Raw genomic sequence first — 13,169 nt, 5'->3', positions numbered from 1 at the left:
CTTCTTCCTCTGCCTATGCCTCTGCCTCTCTCTCTCTCTCTCTCTCTCTCATAAATAAATAAAATCTTTTAAAAAGAAGAAGAAGAAGAAGAAGAAGAAGGAGGAGGAGGAGGAGGAGGAGGAGGAGGAAGAAGAAGAGGAAGAGGAAGAGGAAGAGGAAGAGGAAGAGGAAGAGGAAGAGGAAGAAGAGGAGGAAGAGGAGGAAGAAGGAGAAGAAGGGAGGCCCATGGGTTCCCAGGCCTTCCCGGCCCCCTCTGCTCCATGCCTTCCTTAAGTATTTCACGGAGCAGAAAGCCCACTTCAAAAGAGGCAAGCCCTTCGCAGCCCGCAATAGATGAGGTTTCCCCAGGAAAGAGGGAGCAAGGCTCCGGCTCCCCTTCACCCCTTAACCAGGCCAATTAGTTGCAAAACAGAAAGCACCACAAGCACCAGATCCATTCAAGTGGGGCAAAGGAGGCAAGAGGCAGGCTCCCGCAGGGAGGGAGAGGGCCACACTCCGAGCACAGGGGAGGGAAGAGCAGGTGACAGGGTAGCCGGGGGGGTCTGCAGGTGTGAGGCCAGCCAGCTCACCCTGCAGGTGGGGGCAGCCTGCGGAGCCGTTCCTGGGAGCCAGAGTGAACCAACACACACATTCACACCCTCCCTGAGCCTCAAAGGCCCTGCACAGGCAAGACTTTCCTGTATAAATAAGACCACAACAGAGCCTGAAGGGACAGAAAACTTTTTTAATTTAAAAAAAGGGGGGGGGGGGCAACTTCTGGGAAGTCTCTCTTCCCAAATCCCATTGAAATGACAGTAAGAATATTTTAAAAATAAAAGCACACCAGCAACAGTGACCCCCGATATAAGCTACGGGCTTCAGGTAGCGACGCTCTGATGCACGTTCATCAGTTGCAACAAACCAACCACTGGCTGGGGACACTGATGGGGGGAGGATGTGCATGTGCTGCAGCGGGGCACACATGGGACCCTAATTTTGCAGTGAACTTAAAACTGCTCAAAAAGTAAAGTTATTTGAAAATTTAAAAAGTAAATCAGCAAACGTGAAGAGGATGAGCAAGGAGACAGGAGCGACACCATGGGAAGGAAGATGGGAACATCCAAGTAGATGGGAAGTAACTGACTTCGAGCCCCGGGCACCGACTCCTGAGCCGCAGAAAGCTGGGGAGCAAATGCACTTCTGAAGTGAGGTCCCCAAAGGCTCCCCCCAGGAGCCCCTGGAGCCTTTCACAAGACACCCCCTTCCCCCAGCAGGTGGAATCAAGTAGACTGGAGGAAGAGAGGGAAGAGGGGTACTACCCACCCCCAGGCTAACCACCTGAACTCTTGGAGACACACCTGCTCTCCTTGTACAACCCAAGGGGCCAGTCCCTACCTCATTTTCTCCAAGTTTCTTCTTTGAAAATGTTCAATCCCTCCAAAAAATTGAGAAGAACAACGAACTCCCATACGCCCTCCATGGGGTCATGAACAGCTAATGTTTCTCGCATCTTCTCTGTGCGTGTGCGTCTACATGCGTCACGCGAACCATTCGAAATAAGTAGTTAGGCCTGCATCTTCCTAAGGGTCAGGACATTCTCTCATAAAATCGTATAAGAGGGATCCCTGGGTGGCGCAGCGGTTTAGCGCCTGCCTTTGGCCCAGGGCACGATCCTGGAGACCCGGGATCGAATCCCACGTCGGGCTCCCGGTGCATGGAGCCTGCTTCTCCCTCTGCCTATGTCTCTGCCTCTCTCTCTCTCTCTCTCTCACTATCATAAATAAAAAAAAAAATCGTACAAGAAAGTTAAGTTTATAATTTCATCTAATGAAGAGCCCACATTCCAAGCTCTCTCAACTGTTCTTTTCGGAAAACTACAAAGTAAACTTTGTAGTCTTGTGCGTTTGTTTCTTCCAGTGGAAGACCAAAGAAGGTTCCTGCCTTGTATTTGGCGGTCACGTTCTTTAACCTCTTTCAATCTCGACTTCTCTTACTCAATCTGCCAGTGTCAGGCCAGCTGCAGCAGCACCACCTCAGGTCTTTCTAGAAATAGAGTCTCAAGCATTCTGACCCAGAATCTACATTTTAACAAGATTTCCAGGCAGTCTGTGGCCAGTTTAACAAGATTTCCAGGCAGTCTGTGGCCAGTTATGAAAAGCACTTCCCTGGAACGCATCCACCAGCACATGCACATACACACATATTCATACACATGTGCGTGTATATACGTATATATCTGTGTGTGTGTATATATGCATACCTGTGTACACGTCCACACATGTACGTGTCTGTGCAATGCATGTATGAATCTATGCATACCTGTGTACACGTCCACACATGTACGTGTCTGTGCAATGCATGTATGAATCTATGCATACACATACCTGCGTATATGCTCTCCACGTGTAGGCACACACACACGTGCACACCCACCTGCACACGCCTGTATACATGCACACATACACATACAAGCATACGCATATGAATGCGTATACACACATGGCCATACATACATACATACCTATACACACACCCACCGACACACACATATACGTACCATACACACACTCTCCCTCCAGCAGCTTTTTTGTCTGTTTCTCATGGACAATGGCATTTTTGCTTGTAAAATCCAGGCCAGCAGCCTTGTAGAAAGCCTCACATTGTGCATTCGTCTATTGGTTCCTTCAGGATTCAATTCAAAGTGATCGTTTTTGGCAAGAACACCCCGTGGAGGACATCACACACTGTACTTCTTACCGTATCACACAGTAGGCACACGATGTCACGCTTTCCCATTCTTGGCAACGTGAGTTTGATCCGTTCGTTAAGGAGAGGACCACCAGGCATCTTCACCATAAAGATCCATCTTTCCTCTCTGTATATGTAGCTCATCTGGGGGATGATTCTTTGAAATCACGTTAATATCCTGTTCCCCCAACACCGTTTACCCACTGGTTTCGGTACCTTGTGGTCCTTGTCGGAATCCTTTACTGTACTGGAGGCTGCAGGTTGGTCATTTTCTTGTTTCTTCTCCATTGATTAGTAGACATTCCCCTGGGAAGAAGAACTTCTCTCCTCTCGGTCCGGACTAGTGTCACCCACGCACTCATACCCTATTCCTCTGTTTGATGCTCACACTAATCCTGCCGGAGGCCATGTAAGCCGGAGCCATGGGTCTTACTCTTTTCTACATGACTAGTAGCTGTGTGACTTTGGACAAATGACCTAACCTCTCTGTTTCTCAGTTTCCTCGTCTGTAAAACAGAATATAATTGACCACAACAGGCTTGATATGAAGATTAACTGGGTGAATCCATGCAGAACACATGCGACTCTGCCTGCCGCACGATAAACTCTAGGTAACTGCCTGTTCTCACTTGTTCTTATTTTCATCCTAATCATCATCCTCACCACCAGCACCCCACCATCCAGCCCAGGTTCCCCACAGACCTAGGGCTCCGCATACAGTTTAGGAAGGAAGTGATGGGGGTGAGGGGAGGAAAGAAGGATGGAGTAAAATTAAGAGAAGATGTAACAGAAAATGCTAGAACCACCTTCCTTCCCACTCTACGCTCGCTCCCTCATGCATGACTACTCCCTTGCCAGATCCAGCTCCCACCAGGTATGGAATCAGGCCCATCCCCCGCTCACAGAGAAGCATTCGGTGAACGAACCAGGGCCGTGGGATAAACCCAGGTGCCAGCTGAGGAGATGTGTGCCCCTTCCCACCCGCGGCCCCCCAGACAACGCTGGTCTTATTACTGCAAATGACACGCACTCCTCTCTGTAAATTGGCTTGTTGTGCCAATTCAGCTGTTATGTATTTCTCATTTCACTTTCCTCTGCAATCAAGTCACCGCTGCCAGGTAGCTACGCTTGAGGTAGGCTGCGCTCCCTGGAGGATGACTTTGGCCACGTCCTCGGTTCCTTGACCTCCGTGGACACCTTGGTCCCCTCTGCAGAAACCACGAAGACCTTCTGAAAGCTGCAAGGTGGAGGCAGTAAAAGACAAAGGGAGAATAACAAGAACTTGGTACCTGACGAAGCTGGTGATGAACGTGTGAGCTGCTTGTATTATTGTCTCTAATTGCAGGCATTTGGGATTTTCCATAATAAGAAGGGGAGCAAGAAAGCCTCTGGGAGCTGGGCATCTGCTGTGAGTGGGTAACTCCACCTCCAGCCCCAACCCTCCCACCACAGAGCTGGTCTTTCTGGTGACCAGCCCTGACCCTGAGTGATCTAATCTCCTTAGCATCAACTCAGCTGTGACCTAAGGGGCTCGGGAGTTACCAAGATACCCATCACTTGGGAAATTCAAAGGGTTTTAGAAGCTCTGTGCTGGTGACCCAAGACAAAGACAAGACAAATTCCTCATTATACAGTGAGGGGACAAGGCAGTGAAGCCAACGTGGCAATGGACCCCCTGCCACACCTGTGCTGCTGCGGATGCTCTGACCTGCCCTATATGCCACTTACCACCCCCCCCCCGACTCACTGCAAGGTATGCGTGCAGGGGACAGAGAGACGGAAGGACAGAGGAAGGAAAGGGAGTGAGAGGAGAGAGAAAAAAAAGAGAAAGAGGGAAGGAGAGAAAGGTTTTTAATTCGATTTTACAAGAGGCTGAGCCTCAGACACGGTAGATACCAAGTTCAAAATCACGTGGGTAATAAAAGGCAGCAAAAACACCCAAATCCAGGCCAATTGCACTCCTATCTGTGCTGTTTCCATCTGGAACAGGGAGCAAAAGGGAGCTTACAAGGGGTCGCATCTAACAAAGCCAAGTTGCTGAAACTTCGTGTCGGGTACGAAGCGTGGGCAGAGGTTCACAGGCGGTGGACGGAAGAACTGCATCCCCAGCCCCGTGGGACGCGGGCAGGAGAGAGGCAGCAGATGGTGGGGGGTCACAGGGAGGAGCCGGGTCCGGTCAGGTGAAGACGAGACCGAAGCCAGAGGGGTCACAGAGTGGGTGGTGTGGGGACACAGACCAGAAGCAAGGAGCGTGCTGCTGGCGACCAGCTCCCCTTAGAGGCAGGGGGCCGTTCCCCTCCGACCCAGTCACAGGGGTCTTTGATGTCAGGCATTACCCAGCCTCTGCTTTCTGTGTGTGTGTGAGAGCTTCTGCATCCAGGCAATGCACGCACAATCCCCTCATCCTCCCAGATGTCCCCAGGGCAGTGAGTCCCTGGAGTATATGGTAGCCATTCCTACAGCGAAGAGCCCATTGGCATTTCGCCCCCAGCCAGAGCTTTCTGTGGCATCTACAAAGAACCAAGACAAGTGACTTGAGGCTTTTGCACAATGCCCTGGGGACGGGACAGGTGGAGCATTCGTGGGCAGCCCAGTGCATCTCTGGAGAACCCCACGCCCACTTCACAGTGGGGTTCTAGAGGAAATGCTGGCGGCAGTACACCTCGCACATGCTTGCTGCATGACGGGCCTACACCCGGGCCCAGCCCTGCTCAGTTCTTTATCCGTCCAGCAAAAGTGGCCCGTCTAAGGGCAGCCAATCAGAATCCTTCCTTGGAAGTGAAGGGCTGGACTATTTCAGCTTGGGTTACTCCAATCTCATCCTGTAAAGGTGTGGAGGACATCCTCCAGACGACACCAGGAAGGGACAGCGATGCAAGAAGAGGGATGGGGAGACAGGACTATGTGGCTCAACCCTGGACCTTCCACGTTAGAGGGTCAGTTATTCTCTTTGCCTTCAGCATGATGTGAGGCAAGATTCTCTCACCTGATTCCAGAGACGGCCCGCTAATCTGCGGCCAACACTGCACCACCCCCACCACGTTCTCTGGGACCTCTGAGGGCTGGGCAGTGTTCTGACCCTTTTCTTACCCGAGTATTTGCTATTGGCCCTGGCCTGGGAAAGGCGACGTGGGTGCTACAGGGTTTAGAAGCTTACGTGAGCACCACGCTGGCAGACGTGGGAGATGGAGAAGAGCCTTCTGCCATCAGCCGATCTATGAAAGGTGTGCACTCAGGGCTGGGCATGGAGACAGGTGTGCAAACCTACTATGAGCAAAGACATCAAGAATACAAGTCTAATGTGTGTGTGTGGGGGGGATTCCTAAGGGGCTGGGCAGGGAATCAAAGGATGGTGCGGGGCATCAGGTACTAGACACAGGAAAGCCGAGCACTGTGCATTTCTGCCAGAATTAGGGCAGCTGCCCAGATCTCTGGGTGCCGATTTTTGTCCCCAGCTCCTGGGAGGGAATCTCAGGCCACATTTTTTCACTTATTATTGTTGTTGGTGGTAATACTCATCAACAGTAGGAGCTACAACAAACATCCCCTGGGATCCAGATGCCAGGCAGCATGCTAAAGGCCTCAGTGGTCATCCCATTCAGTCCTCCAACCACACAGGTGAGCAGCAGTGTCCCACCTTACAGACGAAGGTGCCAACACAGAGAAGTCAGGTAATCAATCCCCACCCTCTCAGCGTGTGAGTGGTAGGGCCGCTATATACACGGGGAAGCTAAAGGTCAGGCAGAGAAAGAGACTCACTCTACATCACTCAGTATCTCAAACTCACAACAGGATTCACGCTCAAAACCAATTCTCAGTCCAGTCCTCTGGGTCAGATCTGAACTATTTCAACAGTGCCGAAGGGCCACTGCCCCGAGAACAGGCGAAGCCATCAGACTGACTGCTCTTCTGCAGTCATAGGTCCTCCCATGAGAATTTTAGTCTACGCACAAGGGCTTGGAGGAGGGCTCCATTCAAGGTGGACCAACCAGAGGATGCAGAATGGTGATGCACGGGTGGGTCCGAGCGTGGGCTTTCATTTTGCCTACAGCGTAGTATACAGGTTTGATCCACTACTTTAAAATTGAGAGATGGCACACACAAATCTGGGCTGAAACTGCCAGTAGATTCCACTGGATGCGGGATGGATTAGATGTGGGGGCTTGGACGCCAGATTGGGAGCACGGTGCCAGTCATGCATAGCTAGTCCACCAGAGTCCCCTGTGCCCCCCTTTCCATTTGCATTACGGCGCTCCTACTGTGCTCCGCCCGAGCATCCAACAGAGCCAGAAAAGTAAAGGACACAAGCCCTGCACTAAACCGATCCCTCACGTTGTCAGATTGTCTGGGTTCGGGTTTGGTTTGCTTCCAATACTGCTGCGTAACAAAGAACTCCAGACTCACTCGTGCAACAACATTTTCTGCTCTTAGGTCCGTAGATCACTAGGGAAGCTTTACTTCTGGTTTTGGGGAGTGGGGCAAGTTTGAGTCTTTGGGCCATACCCCAAGTCACTGGGCAGAGGCAAATACCACAGGGGCCTACGCTGAGGGCTGTGGACGTACCTTCCTAGGACAAGGAGGGAGGAGAGCCTTGGCACACGTCAGTGTCTACTCACAGTGCTCAGTCTCTTAAGTTGTGATCTGCTACTCTGCTGGGCCCTAAGGGAAAGGCAGGCAGAGAAACAGTGGGGCAGGTGGGAGTTTGTCTCTGCCCTGAGCCAAACCACCTGCTCAGCTACAGGATGCGAGGCTGCCACAGAGAAAGCCCTGGACAGAGTGGAACAGATCACACACCTTGCCCTTTGGGAAAAAGGGAGAACAGGCCGGTTCGGTGTCCTGCGACCCACGGCTGGAGGCAAGTATGAGAACATCAAAGCCCCGCTCCTCTCACTACGTGAGACCAAGTCAAGGCTAATGAGGAGGAGGTCTGAGAAATGGGCCCCAGTGGCAGGTGCGGCCACTCTACCAGAGGCAGTTCTCACTAATTGGCCTGCTTCGGCCAACGCCTCACCAAACACAGGACTGGATTCCGGGCCCACAGAGGGTCCCTCAGCCTTCAGGTCAGGGCCTGGAGGCAGGCCGAGCACCGGGCAGCTCGCCAGACCAGATTCTGCACGGATGTGTCAGGAGACCTCCTCCAGCCTGAGACCGAGGCTCTGAAAATTCTGCTTGAACCCACCTCAAGCCCCAGGCTTTGAGAAACATCGCCTAAGAAGGAAGAAAAAGAAAAGCAAGATGATGAATGGAAAGGAATTTTTACAAAGATTGAGTCTTTTAAGGGGTTAAAACCCTTGGTGGGAGGGCACCTGGGTGGCTCAGCGGTTGAGCAGCCGCCTTCCACGCAGGCCGTGATCCCAGGGTCCTGGGATCGAGTCCCGCATCGGGCTCCCTGTATGGAGCCTGCTTCTCCCTCTGCATATATCTCTGCCTCTCTCTGTGTGTCTCTCATGAGTAAATAAATTAAATCTTTAAAAAAAAAAAAAACCTAGTGGGCATGGTTCTCCTGAGCCAGACAGACCACCACCCTCTCTGTCCACCCCTCAGCTCTCTCTTTAGAGGAAACCCTTCAGGGGTTTTCACAGCAGCATTGAGGCTTCCTTAGTGACACCGACCAACAAGAAGTGACTTCTGTCCCATCAGCAGCCAAGTCCCATCCACAAGCCTCACTTGGGGCCGTGGTGGCCCGCCTGCGGTAGAGGGAGAGGTTTCTCTCCACCAAACCGGCCCACGCAGCCAGCAAGTCCCACCAGCTGCAAGCTTAGGCGGTCAACCAAGCCTGAGTACATGCTCAGGGAGAAAAGGCATCGCGATTTCAGAGATGAACTTAGGTCCCCTGCCCTGGAATTCAAAAATCACATAGATGGTCCAATCCCATGAGAACAACAGAAATGTACACGTTTACAGACTTCAAGTCTAAGCAGGTCCCAAACACTGGCCTTCCTCTGGAGAAGAGCAAATAAAGTGAGGACTAACCTCCAGGCCAGACATTATGCTAAGGACCAGGGCGATGAAAAGGGGTCGGACAGATGCAAGCCTGAGACAGGTCTCGGGTTTGGGAGTAGGGCCTGGATCGGATGTCAGCCTCCATTCGCCCCCTGCCAGGTGCCTTACTCAGTGCACAATAAGCACAACCACATATGGCCGACCTGCTCAGCACTACCCATGAGGCAGATACCATTTGTAGCATCAATTAACAGGAGAAAATACGGATAGAGAAAGTCAGTAGCTTGCCCGGTTGTGCAGAACTAAGAACAGGGAAGTCTACAGAGTTCGGGATCCTAGAAGATAGGACAATACAGTTGTCACCTCCCTTGCCCTCACTCTGGTTTTGGGATGGTCAAATGTGTCATTGGCCTGTCCCTTGTTAGTTGCCAAAGACTGGGCTGCTGGGGGTGGTTTAATGCTTTAAGCCAGTGCCATGATGAAGATCTAGTTAAAGTGTTCAGACGCCCAACATCACGAGTGGCCAGATCCGGGGAGACATGCCCTCTGGCTTCTTCCCCCGCCTCGGGAAGTGGACAAGTAATTCTCCAAGCTCTCCCCTGGGCAGCAGGGGCTGAGCCAACCTTGGAACCCAGGTCTTGGTCCTCGGGTCAGTGGCCCCCACGTTGCCAGGCCAAGTGCAAGTGCAGATGCTCCCCTCCCCGCCCACCCCGCTCCATACCAGCTTTGTGCTCTGTCCGGAGACCGGGCAGAGGAGAATGCAGAAAGGGAGGGAGGCGTGGGGCAGCAGCCTCTGGAGCCCAAGCTCAGGAGCAGGGCTGGGGAGAGAAAGGGCCCGAGAAAGCACCAACGTATTGGCCATTGTCACCTGAGTGGCCTGCCTAGCCCTTGGGGGAAAAGGCCACCCCACCCCACAGATGTGCTCTAGGTTTTATACCCTAAATCCCACCCCCAGTTCTCTGAAAATCTAGGCATCCTTATTACCAGATAGGAGAAGGAGCTCCCTGCCAAGAGAAGCTGGCCTCTTGTTCGCTCCTGATGCACCCGAACAGACCTGTTACCCCCGGAAAACCAGGCTCCCTGCATGCCTGCATCCCCGTGCTGCCCCCTTCGCCTGCTCACCCTATGCCATCCCTCCTTCACCATCCTATGGATCCTTCAAGACTCAGCCTAGAAAGCACCTCCTCCGGGAAGCCCACCTGATACCCCTGCCATACCCTCCAACTCTCGCCCTGCTGGATTAAGTGGCTCCCCTTGTGGACTTCCCAAATGCCTTCCTTTCTCATTCATGTGGATAACACATCCATTTCTCCCCCCCGCCCCCCAACCCATGAGCCTTTAAGAGGCGAGGACGGTTTTATATTTTATTAACGCCGGGAAGCACATAGAGCTTGTGCACTCCACGCTGTACAGTAGGTGCTCAATAAATGCGCTGAACGAAAGAATGGGGAACATTCATTACGCCTGCAATAAAGAACAGATGCGGGGCCTTGTAAAGTGCAGACCCGGGATCGCCCAGTGGCTCAGCGGTTGAGCACCTGCCTTCGACCCAGGGCGTGATCCTGGAGACCCGGGATCGAGTCCCACATTGGGCTCCCTGCGTGGAGCCTGCTTCTCCCTCTGCCTGTGTCCCTGCCTCTCTCTGTGTGTGTCTCATAATAAATGGATAGAATCTTAAAAAAATAAATAAATAAAGTGCAGACCCACTGCCAGGGAGAGCACCAGACAGCACTGGGTGGAGTCTGAAACTTAGTTTGCATCCAATTAAAGGGCCACGCGGGACCCCCAGACGGCTGAGGGCACCCTGGTGGCACCCCTGGCCATCTGGACTGCGAACACCACTAAGCGCATCCATTAACCCCGCAGGGTGTCTGGGCCTCCACCCACGGAAGCTCACGCACCCACGGCTCACGGTCTTGCAGAATAATGACGGCGGACGAGGAGCGATCAGGAGCGGACAGTGGAATAACGAGCAGCCGTCGGGCGTCGGCAGGGCCGTGGGGGGGGCCTGGCACTTCCGAGGGCCTGGGAAGATTCTGCAGGAATCACAAGGGCTTAGGGGGAGCCAGGGGCCCGCGGTGACGTCCGAGTTGGGAAGAGAGGGCTGTTTCTCTCCTGATGCCTTCCAGGTGCTCCTGAGAGGGGCCGTTACGATGATGCATAGCCCCGGGGCCCTCGGGGACACTGCCTCCTCCTGAGGACAAAATATTAAGCCATCAGTCAAATCTAAACGCCCTCTCATCACGAGTCTCGTTGAGGATGAAGGACTGTGATTCCGCATCATCCACAGCTTACATAGCCTGGGAGGGAGCGCTCGGGAGAAGGACGCGGGAGGAGGCACTCGGGGTGGGAGGGTGGCAGGGGCAGTTGTGGCCCATCACCAGGGCCCACTGGGTGACAGCCCCACCCCGGGGAGAGGCGCCCAAGAGGCGACTCTTGCTTCTTCTCAAATGCTCCGACCACCCCCTGGCCACAGGGACTGCTTCGCAGCTCGGCAGCCCGCGAGCATGGACCGGGTCACCCCACACTGCCCCCTTCTGGAGCCCCGTCCTCATCCTCACACAAGGAAGACACCAGTGCTCCCACTTTATTTTTTTTAGATTTTATTTATTTATTTATGAGAGACACACAGAGAGAGAGAGACAGAGGGAGACGCAGAGGGAGACACAGGCCCCATGCAGGGAGCCTGATGTGGGACTCGATCCCGGGACCCCAGGGTCACGCCCTGGGCCGAAGGTGGCGCTGAACCGCTGGGCCACCCAGGGATGCCCAGTGCTCCCAATTTATAGAGACCGAGGCCCTGGAGCACAGGCTGGCTGACGGCGTGCCCTACGTCACCCACTAGGAAACGCTGGGGCCGGGGTTTGAACCCACGGGTCCGCGCCCGAAGCTCACGCCTCCGCCCCAACTGGGCATTTGCTGTCCTCGCCTCGCGGGGGAGGCTCCGGGCCGGGTGGGGAGGGCCTCCAGCGCAGCCGCGCCTGTTTCCTTCTGCCCTTGGCCCCGTGGCTCACACGAGCGTGCACCTGCTGCCACGCTGTGCCCCAGCCTCTGCACGGGGGAGGGCAGGGAGGCTCCGCGGTGGCAAAGCCACAGTGACGCTCCACCCGTCCGCGCATCTTCGCTCCTTTGACAATCAGAGCAGCCCTGGGAGGGGAGGACGCCTGAACCCTGGAGGGGACGCGGACGAACTGGGGCTTCAGGCCCACCCTCCGTCTCTCCCCCAGCACCCCGCTGTGGCCCAGCTGTATCCGCCTTGTGGACTAACCTGGGCCCCTGCCCACACCCGTGTCCTCCTGAAGCCCCAGTGCGATGCCCTTGGAGGCAGGGCCTCCGACTGGGGACATCGAGACAGGGCACTGATCCAGCAGGACCAGTGTCCTCAGAAGGAGCCCCCAGCACGCGCTGCCCCTCTCCCGCCCCCCAGGCCAAGACCCCGGGCGACACAGCAGAAGGTGGCCGTCCGCAAGCCAGGAAGCGAGGCTCAGCTATCACCCCTTGCTGGCACCTGACACTGCATGTCCCGCCTCCAGAACCCTGAGGAAAGTCACTTCCGTTGTTTCAGCCGCTCAGGCCATGCCAACCTGTTCCGGCTTCCATCCCGAGGGGGCTCTTCTCAAGGACGGCCCTGTGGGGCCCGTTAGGTCCTGTCACACCGCGTGGCCTCTCTTCTGCCCGCAGACCGGCTGGCTGACCTGGCTGCACCCTGCCGAGGGGCCGTGGGGCGGAGACGTGGCCTACACGCACCCGAGGGTCTTCTCTGTCCCTGGAGCCGAGGGAAGGAGGCTGACCCAAGCCTTTGCCCACCTGCGCATGCGGCGGCATCGGCCAACTCCCTCCTGAGGAGCAAGCATGTTAAGTGAAACCAAGGGGAGAGGGGCCAGGGTGGTTGAAGGGAGCCTGGGCACAGGGAGTGGTGCCACCGTCACCGAGGTGGAACCACTTCCCACTGCAGAAGTCAGAGTCACCAGACGCTGGAACCCGGGGCCTCCTGTCGCCTCTCAAGCCACATGATGCGGCTTTCAGGCCATGTGGTTTTCCCACCCCCTGGAAGCTGGGTGTGGCCATGGGGCCTGTTTTGGGAACCTTAAGGGCCAAAGCTGGCTCCAGCAAGCTCTTCTCCCTCTGCCGTGGCGCACAGCAAGGTTCTAGGCCTGGCTGCTGTTCCTGAAGAAGGGAAGCACCAAGGAGCAGAAGCCACAGCCGTCCCACAGTGGGTATACAGAGCAAGCAAGAAATAAACCTTGGCTTTCAGTTGTGAGGATCCTGGGCGGGCTTGTCGCTGCCCCATTACCCAGCTTATCAGCTCCGACTGATACAGACATGGTTAAACCACAGCCTCCTTGAGACTTCACCCTTGCACCTGTCAAACGGAGACAGCGTCTCCCCAAGACTCTGTGAGTGAGATGCTGCGTATCATGTTTGGTACCAGCAGGTGTCTGACGAAGGTTAGTGCTCTGTTCTCTGCACTGTTTTGCCCCCAAATCCCTCCTGATGG

This window comes from Canis lupus, chromosome 5 (genome assembly GCF_011100685.1).
Source record: "Canis lupus familiaris isolate Mischka breed German Shepherd chromosome 5, alternate assembly UU_Cfam_GSD_1.0, whole genome shotgun sequence".
NCBI lineage: Eukaryota > Metazoa > Chordata > Mammalia > Carnivora > Canidae > Canis > Canis lupus.
This window is presented reverse-complemented; position numbering follows the sequence as displayed.